Below are 16,290 nucleotides of genomic sequence, written 5' to 3' on the forward strand. Positions count from 1 at the left end.
ACGGAGTGTCACGGGTCATTCGGTATCGCAATCGAGGTAGCCGAAATAGCAACAAGTCCTAGCCTAGACCTAACAAGCAACAAGTTCCAACGCACATCGAACGGCTCTCGAACGATAAATTGGAACCCTGGCAAACAATCCGCGTGATCCAGCGGTAAATCTCTGTCAGTTGGTGTATCAGGCAAATTAACGAACTCACCGCGTCTTTTCTCGCCTTGCCGGAAGAAGCGTGCGTGAAAAGCGTCACTGTACCTGGCGCTCCCCGGGTACCTTGACACGAAAGATTCTCAGCTCGACGTGGCCGTCGTTCCGTGAGCACAAGGAGGACTAGAGCAAGACACACCGAGGCATCGTTCTCAAGGATACATTTTCATTATCGCATTATTACGACACCGGGGGAGGGAGAACTCACGGTTGCCTGAGAAATAAAAAGGTCGATACGTGAGTTTCGGAACGTCGATGACTCGGTGTATTGTGCAACGCGTTACGTCAGAATCCTCTAGTGGCAGAAGCCGTTTTACTAGTTGACGCGATGGTCAGATTAGGTGCTCGGCTCCTTTCGAATTTCCGAGCCGAGTCTTCGCAACGCGGGCATCCTTCTGCGAAGTGTCACGCACCAGGTGCGTCCTCAGCGGCTGACTGGGGGACGAATCAGTTTCGTTTGGTATTACTTGCATGTGTGTATTTTCTCATCTCGTAATCACGCGCTGAGTGGCGAGGTAGGTACCGATGATACTCTTCCGCGAAAGTTGATATCGAGGGAGTGGATTAGATTAGACGGCTCTGAGGGCAGGTAATGTTTGGGAATTTTTTTCGCGGGTAATCAGTGGGACAAAAATTCCGGTATTTTTTCCACCAATTGACGTGTCTCTTGACTACACCGCTGAATTTTTTTAGGAAAAAATATTTCGAAATGGAGATGATATTCGGTATTTCTGAAGCACTCGTAGTTTAGCTGCACGCTATTGTCGATAAGAGCTGAAGCATTCGAGGTAAATACCTTCTTTTTTATTTTTAAACTCGGAGGTATTATCTAGGATGTAGTGTAGGATTTTGTTTTAGTAATTTCATCGCTTTTTTTAAAAAAGAAATTTACTTTAAATATGAACAAATATTTTTGATAATAGAGAAGGAACCTATGTTGTATTTTAAGATACTTTATGCAGAATATTCTTCCTAAATATGAAATAAGTCGGATATATAGTTTAAGAAATTTAGAGCCAACCAATATAAAATTCATCGCAAAGTACAGTTTCGAAAAAAATTCAAAGATTAATTTTTTTTTATTGGGAAAATATTTTTAAATTTTATATTTAATCAATTGTTATAACATCCTATACACCTTAAATTATAGGACAGTGCCAAAAGAAAGTGACTGATTTATTTGACACTGTATAGTTTCTTTGACAATATAAATTTTGATATTTTGACAGTATATTTGACAGTACTTTGACATTATAATTGTACAGAATGAAGTAAATATTTCAAAAAGATTAGAGAATCGTAGTACAATAAAAAAATGTGTTCTAGAAATAGCAAAACAAGGTTTTCCAAATCATTTTAATACATTCAAGGTCGGTAATACATCATGCGTGTCGTATAGTTGATATCTAATGCAGACAATGACGCACCAGGTGCGTCATAAATTAGAAAGAGAGATATCAATCGGTAGCGAAGAAACAAATAAAACGGTAACACTGTATGAATAATAAAATAATAGATGAGGTATATAAAACTGAGAGTCAGCATCAGTTTACAGCGAAAAATAAGTAGTTCAGTTTTTAAGAAGTATTACGGAACCTAACCTCAAATTGAGAAATATTTCCTATTCAAAATATTCCATAAATCAACGTGTGCACTAAAACACAAGTTTCTCCTCGAAATGAGCCACTATCCTCATTCCATGCGAGCTCATAATGCCAGGACTTCAGATCCTAACCTCAAACTATTGAACAGAAGCATCGTGTCGACCTTCCTACATTCACCACCAGAGAGATTCACACCAGGGGAATTCCCGAAAGTCCTCGTCTAACTATCCCTTTCATACAAATGAATCCTCTGACCTAACCTCTATTTTCCTCATATCTAAGACACGACCTTCTTACGTAATTTTACTAATGACTCCATTAAAACTTTCTTCCTATTTCTTCTCTTTCCTCTCGATTTTACTACAACACTTATACCCAATAATTTTCCATATCCAAAAATATCATTGCTGTCACTGTTCCTACTCATATAAGGAGACTATTTATACAAGGAGAAAAAGAATACATTATTATTTATTAATTTAGACACTAACCTAACTCCACTGGACTGTCTTGTCAAGTAGCTATAATATATGATACATAAATTTATATATCAAAGCATTCGAACACTTAAATTCGCTACATTCAACTGAAATATTCAGAACAATATATAATAAAGAGAAAATCCCTTAATTATACCAGTAAGGCTTAAAAAATAATTCAGCAGTATATATGATACGGTACGTTTACTGGAGATACGGGTCGTGGTGGCGCTAGTGAGTTCAACGGAAAATCCCCAATATAATACCGAAACTTCTTATTTCTTAATTAATAGTTCTTTCGACTAACAAATGACATATTTATTGCAAAAATACGTCGTTATTCCCTAATTTTCAGTTCTAATCTTTTTCCTCGTCACTTTCCAACTGTACTGACACAGAATACCTCTGCGTATGAGTACACGAAATCTCCGCTGCGAAAGATCACGTGTTCCTCGAGCTGGAAAATAATTCGATGATTCGTGAGTCCGAAAATATCACGGTAAACCACTTTTAAGCGCGATAGAAACGAAACACACTACCGTCCGTTCGTGGAATCTAAACTAACCTAATTCCAAGGTAGCCGTGATCGTTAAACAGCCGGAGTTAAAAGGAAGCGAAGTATGTGCTCGAGAAGGTTGTTCTATGGGAATCCATGGATTCCTTGAGCTGAAAAATAGTCGTGCACGTGGTTGAGGCATATTACATCATTCGAGCATGGTTCGAGGGACGAGAGCAGTCGAATCGAGTTCATGGACGTAAAGCGGAGCAGCGAGTGGTCCGATTGAAAGGTAGGATGGATCTACGGAGCATACGTGACATAGATGATGCACATACTTGAAATGATCGACGCTAATGGGCAAACAACGCGAGTTACGCACGTAGTCCGGCGGTCATGGGGCAATTTAAACAGAGTCTGCATGAGCAATTTTGTCAGCTACCTGCGTTTGCCGACCTGGTCCCATGATGTTCAGCTGGTAAAAAGTATAACGTTAAACTGGTAAGAGGCATCTTCGCTTCGTTGGGCTTGGCGTATGTAAATTATATTTTTTAAAAGCAAATTAAACGTGCAATCTGAAGTACGGAAAATTTAAAAGCAATTTAATAAATTTAAATTACATAAAATTTCCGTCAATGTGAGAAGGAATAGTATGCTGATGTCACGTGAACCGTGATAATTAATTCGAGTGATTATTGAACCAATAATTAACTAGCTATTAATTAATTAGCTCGTATTTACGATAAGTGATGGTGAAAAATAAACGGCAGAAATTTACGGAAATTATTTGCACGTATTACAAGCATTTGTGTACTTAACTATATTCTAATTAGGGGTATCAGACTAATTATATTAATCAATTTTAATCTTTTTAATACAACACGCGAAAAAATAAATTTTTAAACCTTGTATTGCCTGTTTTAATCGTTATAATTATTCACAAGCAAATAAATAATTTTACGAGGAATAATTATTGCTTATTTTTATATATTAAAAATTTGTTTATATTATTTACGTTATTGTAATTAATTAAGTCGAAGGGACTATGTCGTCCTATTTTCTATAGTTTATTAAATTTTCTGCAACTATATAACATTTTCTGTGACTTCCACCTGAGCCAAAAATCGGTTAGCTAGCACAAAAATAATCGAAAAACCAGTTATGTAAAGATCTAGTTATTTGACATTTCTGTATCCTGATCTCAAAGACAAGTCGGAGACAAAATTGGGAATGAATTGGATAGGAAGCAACTCCGATGTCTAAATCTGACTTCTGGAAACATTTCTGGATTGCACTGAACCAAGTAACAATGATATAATCGCGGAACTAATAATGTGCCTGTGAAATTTAGTTCGTCGTGAACTTCCTACATTCGCCACCAGAGGGATGCACATCGAAAACACAATTCTCGAAAGTCCTAACTAACTGCTTCCTATGAACGCATCCCTTAATGTGGCGCCCTCTATGATGCTGACTAGGGATCTCTAGGATGAAGTAACTAACAAATATACATTTCCAAGCTTCTTTTACCCTTGTTTACTTTTTTCTTAACGCAACAGTGCCAAAAATACATCATACGAACACCTAACCAGTGTAAATTAGAAAAAGAACTCTAGTGACGTGTATATTTGCGTAGAAATATATTTTAAAATCTACTACACCGTACCAGATAAAAGTACTGAACTAATATTGAACTATAAAATATTGTACTAATTTCGCAAATTATATATGTTTAAAAAATATTCAAAATACCGATCGCGCGAAAAGAAGTCAGGAATCATGCATCAGTCTATACTTCGCATATAATTTAAACCCGGTATACTGTTATTATAAAATTTGTATGAAAGTAATACGACACGATTCGTAAAATTTTTCGTAATTCATAAAATATTTCTGTACGGTATAAATGCTATCGGTTTTAAATGGGGTAATAATTTTCGAAGGTTTTAATAATGTCTCAGGTTTATCTCGTGCCTCGATTTTACGGGGCTGAGTAAATATCAAGATGGACACGGCAAACGGGTGAAAAAATACAATATGTACACGTCGTGCATTACGATTAATCATTATTTTCCATCGGGTCGATATAAAACTCTTGGAAGGGTCATAAAGTCCGTGTAGCACAATTTCTCGATGCGTGTCAATGCCAAACCCGTGATGGAAAAATGCTGTCGTTCAACCGAATCATCGGCTTTTATCGAGGAATCGGGGGTGCCTCGTTGGGTAATGAAACGAGTGACGCAAAACGCATTCCAGTGTTTTGTCCAGCCGAGACGTCCGTTTAACGAGAAGATTCATTGCACAATGAATCATGGGTAATTTATTATCGGAATAGAGAGTAGTCATTACCAAGTGGTTGTAAACAAGACGAGTGGAAACGAATTGACTTGTTTCGCTTTCACGTGCATCATTCGCTTTTCACACGCGTGCGGTGTTAAAAGCCTCACGTGTGATGTATGTAAGCACATATGTGGTATATGGTACGTGGTACAAGTGTGACGCGTCCTTAGAAGAATTAATTAGTAGAATGACAATGATTTTCTCATTTTTTTCGTCACAGTTTATGATTGACATATTCCTAGATAGGTTCATTTACTATGTTCGATGGCAATTTTTGCAGGTATACAGGTATGATTGCAGAAGATTCTTGTATTAATATGAAATCGAGGAATTAATAGTTCCCATGGGGATATTAAGTATATAAAAGTATATTAATAAAATACTATAATTGCAGTGACAAATTTTAGTAATAAAGAATAAGATGGAATTTAAAAATAGTTACATGTAAAATTTATTAAACAAAAATAATATGTGTATACATATAAATTTCACATATTATTTTTATTTAATAAATAATAACTTATAAAATATATATACATGTGAAAAATATTGTATATAAAATATTTGTATAATATGGGATAGGAATATCTAATAGAAATACATATAAAATTAAATGTAATTAATATGTAATTATATTATAATAAATAGAATATATTACAAAAGTTACTAGAAGTCTTAAATAGTTCGCATGTTTTTATACTCTATCGGAAATATATACTACTATCGATATTCACTGCAAACTATTATGTACTCTACTGTTTGCAGAACATTATAGTGTGTAGATTCATTTTCCAATCCAATTACACTGTCCAATAAATTTTAACTTATTTTCTAATTTGTAATATCGATTAGGTTATTTTGTAGAGTTTATTTTCCCAAAGACAAATTTGCAATCGAGATTGCACTATCACCTACATTTTCCGAAAAATGTGAGTTTTTCTAAAATCGCACAACTTTCGCCTAAAATGAAGTATTATATAAAAACTAAAAACGTTAGAAGGTTCAATTTTATCTTAAAAGTTAGGTTAGAGTATCCCGAGTTTATCAGTGTCCATAATTATAATTATCCGTGCTTCTGAATAACTATAATTGATCATCAAAGTTCAAAAATAAGCCTCCGAGTGTACTTTTTACGAATATTCTTGCGTTTTTACAAAAATGTCTTTATCCGACACGAATTTGCTATGCAGTAGCGTATTCCCTAGGCTTTTTCGAAGAAGAAACCATCCAGAAATAATATTAGGATGATATTCAATATTGACAGGAGGGTAAAATATATATCGGGAATCCGTAAACGGGATTTTGCCGCCACGCAGCCATTACTGGCATATCTAGCGTCGTCAGGGCCGTAGTCACGCGTAATCGGCACCAAAATCATCGTCCAGTAGATTTCATATTTTATATATATCACATATATAATATTCTCATGTACTTTTTTGTACTAATCGTAAAATTATAACAAATTCCTCTCAATCACTTGTCATTTAAAACAATTTCTGAATACATAAATACGAGTGATTATACATCACATGTATATATTTTCATGTACTCTTTTGTACTAACCACAAAATTATAAGAAACTTCTCTAAATCGCTTGTAATTTGAAACAGTTTCGTTACTCGATACATAAATACTGACTTTTTAATACAAAGTAATTACAAAACGAACTTCCACCCAATTTTTAACATGAGAATAAATCCTCTAACGTTTTCACTTTTCATGTAATACTTCATTTTAGCCAAAAATCGTGCGTTTTTAGAGCTCGCGATTTTCGAAAACCGAGAGCAATTTCGATTACAGAAATTCGTTTCCAGGAAAATAAACTCTACAAGAATTACCCAATGGATATTACAGATTAAAATTCCTGTTGGAGAGTGTTATTAAACGCGATGTTTGAGTTTCCAATTAGAGCCCATATTTAACTTTCCAATTGATAAATACATACCAGTGCAAATAGAATATATTACAAAAGTTACTAGAAGTCTTAAATAGTTCGCATGTTTTTATACTCTATCGGAAATATATACTACTATCGATATTCACTGCAAACTATTATGTACTCTACTGTTTGCAGAACATTATAGTGTGTAGATTCATTTTCCAATCCAATTACACTGTCCAATAAATTTTAACTTATTTTCTAATTTGTAATATCGATTAGGTTATTTTGTAGAGTTTATTTTCCCAAAGACAAATTTGCAATCGAGATTGCACTATCACCTACATTTTCCGAAAAATGTGAGTTTTTCTAAAATCGCACAACTTTCGCCTAAAATGAAGTATTATATAAAAACTAAAAACGTTAGAAGGTTCAATTTTATCTTAAAAGTTAGGTTAGAGTATCCCGAGTTTATCAGTGTCCATAATTATAATTATCCGTGCTTCTGAATAACTATAATTGATCATCAAAGTTCAAAAATAAGCCTCCGAGTGTACTTTTTACGAATATTCTTGCGTTTTTACAAAAATGTCTTTATCCGACACGAATTTGCTATGCAGTAGCGTATTCCCTAGGCTTTTTCGAAGAAGAAACCATCCAGAAATAATATTAGGATGATATTCAATATTGACAGGAGGGTAAAATATATATCGGGAATCCGTAAACGGGATTTTGCCGCCACGCAGCCATTACTGGCATATCTAGCGTCGTCAGGGCCGTAGTCACGCGTAATCGGCACCAAAATCATCGTCCAGTAGATTTCATATTTTATATATATCACATATATAATATTCTCATGTACTTTTTTGTACTAATCGTAAAATTATAACAAATTCCTCTCAATCACTTGTCATTTAAAACAATTTCTGAATACATAAATACGAGTGATTATACATCACATGTATATATTTTCATGTACTCTTTTGTACTAACCACAAAATTATAAGAAACTTCTCTAAATCGCTTGTAATTTGAAACAGTTTCGTTACTCGATACATAAATACTGACTTTTTAATACAAAGTAATTACAAAACGAACTTCCACCCAATTTTTAACATGAGAATAAATCCTCTAACGTTTTCACTTTTCATGTAATACTTCATTTTAGCCAAAAATCGTGCGTTTTTAGAGCTCGCGATTTTCGAAAACCGAGAGCAATTTCGATTACAGAAATTCGTTTCCAGGAAAATAAACTCTACAAGAATTACCCAATGGATATTACAGATTAAAATTCCTGTTGGAGAGTGTTATTAAACGCGATGTTTGAGTTTCCAATTAGAGCCCATATTTAACTTTCCAATTGATAAATACATACCAGTGCAAACGATTTCGCAAAATTAACAGTTTTTTTTCCTTCCACTTCAACGGGTTTTAATATTTGTTAAACTCGAATCGTAATTTGCAATAACTCTGATAACTGAATCTCTCTTTCTCTCTTTCCATAACTATACCGATCAAAATTTTCTATACCGATTTATTAAAGAATAATTTTCAAATTTTTAAACAAATATTTAAATATAATACGTATCGTGTTATTAAGAAACCAAAGAGTATTTTAATCCATAATTTTATAACTTCGAGAAAACTTCGCAAATCTTTTTTAAAAAGAAGCAATGGATAGAAGTGAAGTTATAGATCATAAGAGCGAAAGGTCCGTTTCATATTGGCGACCTTGATACGAGCCCTCCTATTGGATCGAAGGAAAGAACTCGGAGCAAATATTTACTAGTATTTTTTAGCGATCAGAAGGAAACCTTAGATACGAAGTACAACGCAGGAAAATGACGAAGCATATAATAACTTGTCTATTGGAATTTTTTTATTCCGAGAAATTATGATAATGGACATACGCAGAGTGTCTGTGCAAAGTTTCAAAATATAAAATCATAGTTTGTGAAGTTGAAATTAAAAGGGCCGAAAATTTATTTATTCGAAAAATTCGAACTTTTTTCAAATTTAATAATTATTAGATTATAGCATTCGATCATTTCAAAATTTCAAAATTAAATACACAGGTATAAAATTACGAAGTATTAAAATTCCAGGAATTAGAATTAATAGAATTCCCAAATTTTTCAATAATTCTTTAAATATTAGATGCGCACGTAAATTAATACGATATCTCTGGTTTAACTTGTTTTGAAGCACTGCGTTGAACTTTGAATTAAAATATTTTCCTCACTTACAACAGTTCATTGAAATTTCATCTGCGTTTACATAATTCATATTGCTACATTATTAAGTAGCATAACGAATAGATTTAAACTTCATTTAAAATGGCATTACAAATTTATTTATAAATTGATATTAAATTATTATATAAATAATCTCACCTGCGTAATTATTACGTTATTATATTTGTTATGTATAATTATATTTTATATTTTACCTCTTTCGCTCCTGTGAATCTATTTTTCTGCAGATGTATCACTATGATTCCTCTCTGAATTCCTTTTCTCGAGAATTCAAGAAAACGTCAAAAATGTTGATATTTCAAACTTTCTCGATAGAATTTAACATTACTCAGACGCATCGTTAAGCTACGAATCGATCCAGTGATTCCACCGATTTAATGACTCGGATCGATCTGCAATGACTAAAGGTATCTAGAGGAAAATCTTCCAAGAATTACAACAGATATTTTAATGCGCTACTTATCGTGTGGTGGAACTCCTGTATTAATTATTTTGTATAATGAAGCAGATATTACTCGTACGGTTTAAAATAACAAGAAGAAAAAAGTAACGTTTTAACGATTAGCACAGAGGAAGCACGAACGTTGAGAAAGGGTAGAGAGTAATTAATGACGCGGAAACTGCCGCGATACGATCACGAAGATTTTTAAGTCTACTTATCGAGAACGTAAATCAACGTTGTTGTTCAATTTCCTGGACGTATTTGTTTCTAAGTCTCGAAGGTGCTAAAAGCATATGAAATGAGTTGGAAACACGTGAATTTATCGGAAAAATACGATATGACGGTTATGTTAATTATATGCAATCGGGAAACAAGAATTTGGTATGTATTATCATCTTTAATATAATTAAAAATAGCACGAGCGAACTTCCTTTTAGAATATAATGCAGGATAATTTTTAATGATAAATTTGCGAAAAGTTAGTATGCTCTGATACTTGTAATAAATTTTCGTAATTAATTCAAAGTAATATATAAATTTCAATAATCGTAATATAATCAATGTAACAACAAAATTCCAATAAATTCAATAAATTTCCATAATTTTCAAAAAAAGTGATGTTATCAATAATAATAAGTTAATATTTAGGTGTCATTAAAGAAAATAATTTGTACCAACAAAAATTGAAACAGTACATGTAAATTTTTTTTTTTTAATTAATGATACTGATACTTCTGATACTATTGTAATAAAGTTTAGTAATTTTCAAAGAGATATAATGAAAATTCTGACAATTTTTGTTATCAATAATGATACATTATTCAACTACCTTTCATGGAAGTTAATTGAACTAGTAAAATTGAGCACAGCATGAGTCAATTCTTTTTCGAAAATAGCACCTAATAATTTAAAATAATTACTTAGAAAATTGATATACTCTGTTATCACTGTAATATGTTTTAATAACTTAAAAAGAAAGACAAGATTATCAACAATAATAGGTCATTTACCGTACTTTAAGAAAATTGCTTAATATCTTTTTAAAAAATTGATATGCTCTAGTACCGCTATAATAATTTTCAATAATCTCCCAAAAAAATAATATTACCAATAATATTATTTAAATATCCTCCATGCAAATTAATTGAACTAAAAAAGTTAATAACAGCATGAATCAATTTTTCCAAAAATAATACACAATATTTGAGCTGTTCACTGCACAAATCGATTAACTCCATTTTTTGAAAAATCTTAAATTTAAGTGTCAAAGCACTTGGTATAGTCATAACATTTTATATTTAAAATTTTTCAAAAAGTGGAATTAATCGATTTCTGCAGTGAACGGCTCATTTGTTGATAATAATTTTCCTTTAAATCGATATGCATTTAATCTATCAAGCTATCATGAATATCAATGATTTTCGATAGACATAATAATACGAATAATAATATAAACTTTCACAAATTGCCATAGAATATTCCTTGCCAAAATTAATAACCAAAATCGAGTTTTTTTCTAAATGAAATTCCATACTGAATCGTATTGTTCGTATTTAAATACAGTACACGATTTTAGCTGCTGCACGCATCGCATATAGGAACACGATGATCTCATATGCAGAGGAAACAACGACCGCAGAAAGATATTGCATAGTACTCCAAAAATGCAGGAGAAATGATACGAGAAACTACCTTCCCTCGTAAACAGCCACGAAATTTTATCCTTCCGCGATAATGCTACGACCACGCGTTTCGAAAATTACATTCCGAAGGCTACGCAAATTACAATACGAAGTACTTCCTTATCACCCGATTCCTAGATACTTGAATCACACTCTAGTAAAGAGAAAACTTGACAACGCGGAGAAACAGATGTTTAAAATCAATTTTTCAGTATTCCGATGTCTATTCAGAAACATAAATTAAAAATTTAGGAATATGTACATCGAGATGGATAATATTTCCATCGATAAATACGTTATAGTGGCCCATAGATAATTCAAACACTTTATCTGTGACTGTTTAATACTGGCTTGCTCGGAAGATACATATACCATTTCTGAAAATCGATATGTTCGGTTGCCTATTTGGTGAGATTACAGAGGAATTATTTATTATGGATTTTTGGTGAAGAATGAAAACCTGCATTCAGATGAATATTAAATCAGCTGAATATTAAACGCAAAAATTAATTTTAGAATTATCAACTTGCAAGTAAAAACGTGTAGTCAAATGTACAGGTTATGAGCGATAATAATTACAGAGATGTGACGAAGATAAATAGGGTGTTACCAGTAAATGATGGTAAGATTATGGAGAGTGTGATTCTACGCGAAAAAATAAATCGTAAATGTAGAATGACATTTTTCCATACGAGGCTTTGTCTTCGAGGAAATTAACTTGAAATATGTGCGCGATGCGCGCGCACGTAACTATAACATAACCTAGCGGATCTCGCTATAAAATATTATCTGTACCCGCATTTATCTTTATAAATATCTCTAATGTAACAAATCGTCTTACATTAATCTTGCTATTTTATTTTTCTTCTCGCCAAGAGTCGGTATCTGTCTAATGATATATCTGTATAATAATATTAACTTAAATACTGTTTAAACTTAATTACATACGCATATTTTCGTCGTATCATTTTAACTATTTTCGTTTTCATATAGTATATTCAGCTGCCTATTACAGATCAATAATTCTAGAATTAATTACTCTCTTTGCTAAAACAGGTGTCTGTTTTTAACAAACTCAAGGTGAATCTTTATCAAGACAGAAGACAAGTTATACAGGGTGTCCCAAAAAAACGTATCACGCAAAATGTGTATACGTTTTTTTGGGACATTCTGTATATACTATATATTTATATAGTTACATATATTCGCTATGTTTTTATGTATGTTTATGTACTTACGTGTATATTCATACATATATTACTATATATTTATTATCATTTCCTATAATTTACAGTTTTAATTTTCAATTAAATTGTTACATAAACCGTTATCAAAATGAAAACCTAATTTTATATATGGTGTATTTATAATTATTATTTCCTATAATTTACTATTTTATTTTTTAATTAGGTTGTTACATAAACTTTTATCAAAATAGAAACCAGTATAATTTTATTATACTGTGTATTTATAATTACTATTTCCTATAATTTACTAACTTAGTTTTCAATTAAGTTGTTACATAAACCTTTATCAAGATTTAAGATCTAATTTTATCTATACTGTACATTTGTGTATATATATAAAATTAAGTTACTATCTTAATAAAAATTTATGTAACAATTTAATTGAAAATTAGAAATATAAATTACACACACATATATATATTTATATTTATTATATAAGTGCTCAGTTATTCTACTATCATTTCCTACTATTTATATACACAATTTATTTTCATCACGCTACTTCGTTATTATCATACTATATTTAGGTACATACATGCTGTACAGAATGGTCTAGAAGCACTCAAGAGCCATCTGGCGAAATTCATGCTCAGAATAATAGAGAAGGTTTTCAAGAAATGACTCGTGAAGCTGTCTAACAGATGGCAAAAAGTCACCAAGACGGACGTTACTCCACGAAACAGAAATTTTATGAAAATACACCGCTGCTACACCTCTTCTAAATTTCGCTACGAACTTTCCAGACATTCAGGCACCGGGCAGCATTCTCCCTTATTCCATTCGAAATCTTTCTGTATTGAATCGTGTAATACGAATTCGTTCGACCATTGAATCACGAAATAGTAATAATACCAGCAATAGTTACGACCTGTACGGTGTGTATCGCTCTCGAAAACAATTATCTCGAAACGATCACAGCTACTACTACGTTCTCCTCGCCTAGCAACGTGCGGTTAACAAATGTGAAATACAAACGTTGGGCACGCAGCTTTGAAACTTCGACAGAACTCTATACCGAGCCTCTACCGTGCATTTAATCGCTATGAATTTTATACAGGCTGCTTTCATACAGGGAAACGAATTTTTCTTTTATTACATTGGGTGTCCCAAAATTCACGCAAGTAATTTTGATCGAAAATACAGGTTTCCGATTAAAAATTGTAAATATTGTTCAACAATGAAGCGTGTAGAGCTCCATTTTTAAAAACCCTGAACTTTCAGCTGTCACGCTGCGTTTCTTTTTCGTTGACAACACTTTGCCGCGCAAATGGCGCGAAATTCAAATCTCGCGTAAAGTTTGAGACACCCTATACCTATAATCCGATTATAGACGTAATATATTTTTTAATATATTATATCTAATATAAGGCTATATTATATTAACCAAAAACTCTTTGAAAAATGTACAATTTTTGAAATATTTATTACAAAAATAAATATTTAATTAATAAATATTTATTTGAAGAGTGGAATATCCCATAAAGGATTCAAATGATCAAAAACAGACTCAAACGAAAATTATTTGTCACAGAATCTGATATCAGATGGTATAAATAATTTTTCTGTAAGTGTAGTGGTGAAGAGGGATATTCTGCACTTCTTTCTGCATAATATAGTAGCGTTTATTGAGACAAAAATAAAATAATTTGCCATATATCATTCCGTGTGACATAACTGACATAAATTAGACACAGGTCATAACTAAATTAGTATTACTCAATACAACTAGCCCATACAGTCATATAGAGTTCAACTAGCGATTTGCATTCATCTTACTTTTATGGATCTAATTGAATATCGTGCGATCACTGTACTCGCTTTGACAAACGTCACTACAGCCTAACAAAAAAATAAAACATACTATATAAATTCAATTTTAAATTAACCTGATTTTAATATACCCCCACCACTACACATACAGAAGAATTATTTATACTATCCCATATAATAACATAATAAACCTCTATACTAGGTTTTAACCCTTAATAATATAAATAGAATAATAGAATTAATTAAAAATAAAATTAATTAAAATTAATTCATAAGAGAAAAGTAAAAATTCATCCCTATGTTGAGTCACAGTTTTAACTCCATTATTAATAAAATTTGTAAAATAAACATGTGTTTAAACTGCATTGAAATTGTTTCTAACAAGCAACTGCCTCTTAAAATACACTTGAAACAACATTACAAAGAAAATTAAAAAGAACAAGGAGTGCAAAAATATCCTATCGTTTCCAGTAAAATGAAACAACCTGTATATCCAATAAACGATCTATTAAATATATCTATGTTACATTACCAAATAAAAAGATCTGGATCTCTCAATGACAAACTATGATCCTCTCTTATCGTGTCATGTAAACGCTTTTCAAGTTGCTTGTCGAAATATTCTCATTAGGCTAATCGGCTCTCCGCGTTAATTAAGCGGTATCTCTTTCACGATAGGAATAGAAGCGTAAAATTTTGCGAAAACACGCAAACGTTTATCTGGTAATGTACATTAACGAATCCAAATAATTACACGCCAATAACGTCTATTTCTGTTTGCTGTACAATTCCAAGCGCCAATTAAGCCGGGCCCAGAAGGCTTGCGTCAACGAGGACCCCGGCATAGGTGACGTGGACCTAGGTTTTCTAATACCCGCGATGATGAAATCATCATCGATCATCCCGGAGAAGCAATTAGGGAGAAAACAGGACGTGCCAACGAAAGAATGCCGAATTCCTTGGCAATGGACCTTCACCGGGGGCCCAAGCAAACAGCACTTGACCATGTTTTCGCGTGCCCTTGAACAGACGAAAATTGGTGGCTTTCATTGTGACTGAAAAGGGTAATAATTAACAGGGTACCGAAAGTGGTACCTTGAAACGGACGATAAAGTTAACCGCGTCTAATCGCAAATTTTTTTCACAAACTTGTCTAACTCCCTGGTTGAATCGGGGAAGTTTAACGAGCAGACGAAAATTAGTGACTGCCATTGTACGAGGAAAAAAGGAAATAATTAACAGCGCAGAGAAAAAAGGCCTTGAAGCGGATAATGGAGTTAACCACGTCAAATTGCGAAATTTTTTTCCAAACTTGTTCGACTGCTCTTAAAAAGGCTCGCCAACCTCGTGTCTTTATCGGTCTTCGAGGGGCAAAGATTAATACTCGTTATACCTATTAAGGTAATAATTAACGAAGTATCAAGAAATCTATTACCTCTAACTACCTGCTGTTTTTACAGAAACCCTTTTAGTAAACAAGATTGAAATTGTAAAATTTTTGATGTTAAATATCATAGTTACATAACAAGAACTATAATTAAAACAATAAAATGACAATAAGTGATAAAATGTTAGGTGAAGTAAAAAGATATACTGGAATATTCAGGTGGTGGCCAACATTGTTAACTTACTTCACCTAATATTAAAAATGGTTGAGGAATTAACTAAAATACTAACACTTTTATGTAATCATGTCTGACTCGCAGGTTCCCAAAGAATTTCCTTATAACTATATAAATAAAGAAATGCTAAATTATATTAAATTAAATAATAAATTAAAAAATTAAAACTATACTAAATAAAAAAAGTATCAAAATCTGTACCTCAAAGTACCCATAAAATTAGTCGAGTCAAAATGCTAAGTTCCCTGCCAAATTTATTTCATCCCCTAG

At 32.4% G+C, this 16,290-nt stretch overlaps 1 protein-coding gene across 3 annotated transcripts in view; it reads right to left on the minus strand.

Annotated features, from left to right (window-relative positions):
• LOC108552941 (beta-1,4-glucuronyltransferase 1) overlaps window positions 1–16,290 on the minus strand; it is a 97,145-nt gene that overhangs the window by 59,027 nt on the left and 21,828 nt on the right. Inside the window, exon 1 of one of the 3 annotated variants that reach the window (XM_017907642.1) lies at window positions 200–260. The exons of the other annotated variants lie outside the window; for them this stretch is intronic. The gene's annotated coding sequence lies outside the window, so the exon portion shown is untranslated. Of the gene's footprint in view, window positions 1–199; window positions 261–16,290 lie in introns of those variants that run through there. 3 annotated transcript variants of the gene reach the window in all.

Source organism: Eufriesea mexicana, unplaced genomic scaffold (assembly GCF_001483705.2).
Source record: "Eufriesea mexicana isolate 0111107269 unplaced genomic scaffold, ASM148370v2 scaffold8569, whole genome shotgun sequence".
Lineage (NCBI taxonomy): Eukaryota > Metazoa > Arthropoda > Insecta > Hymenoptera > Apidae > Eufriesea > Eufriesea mexicana.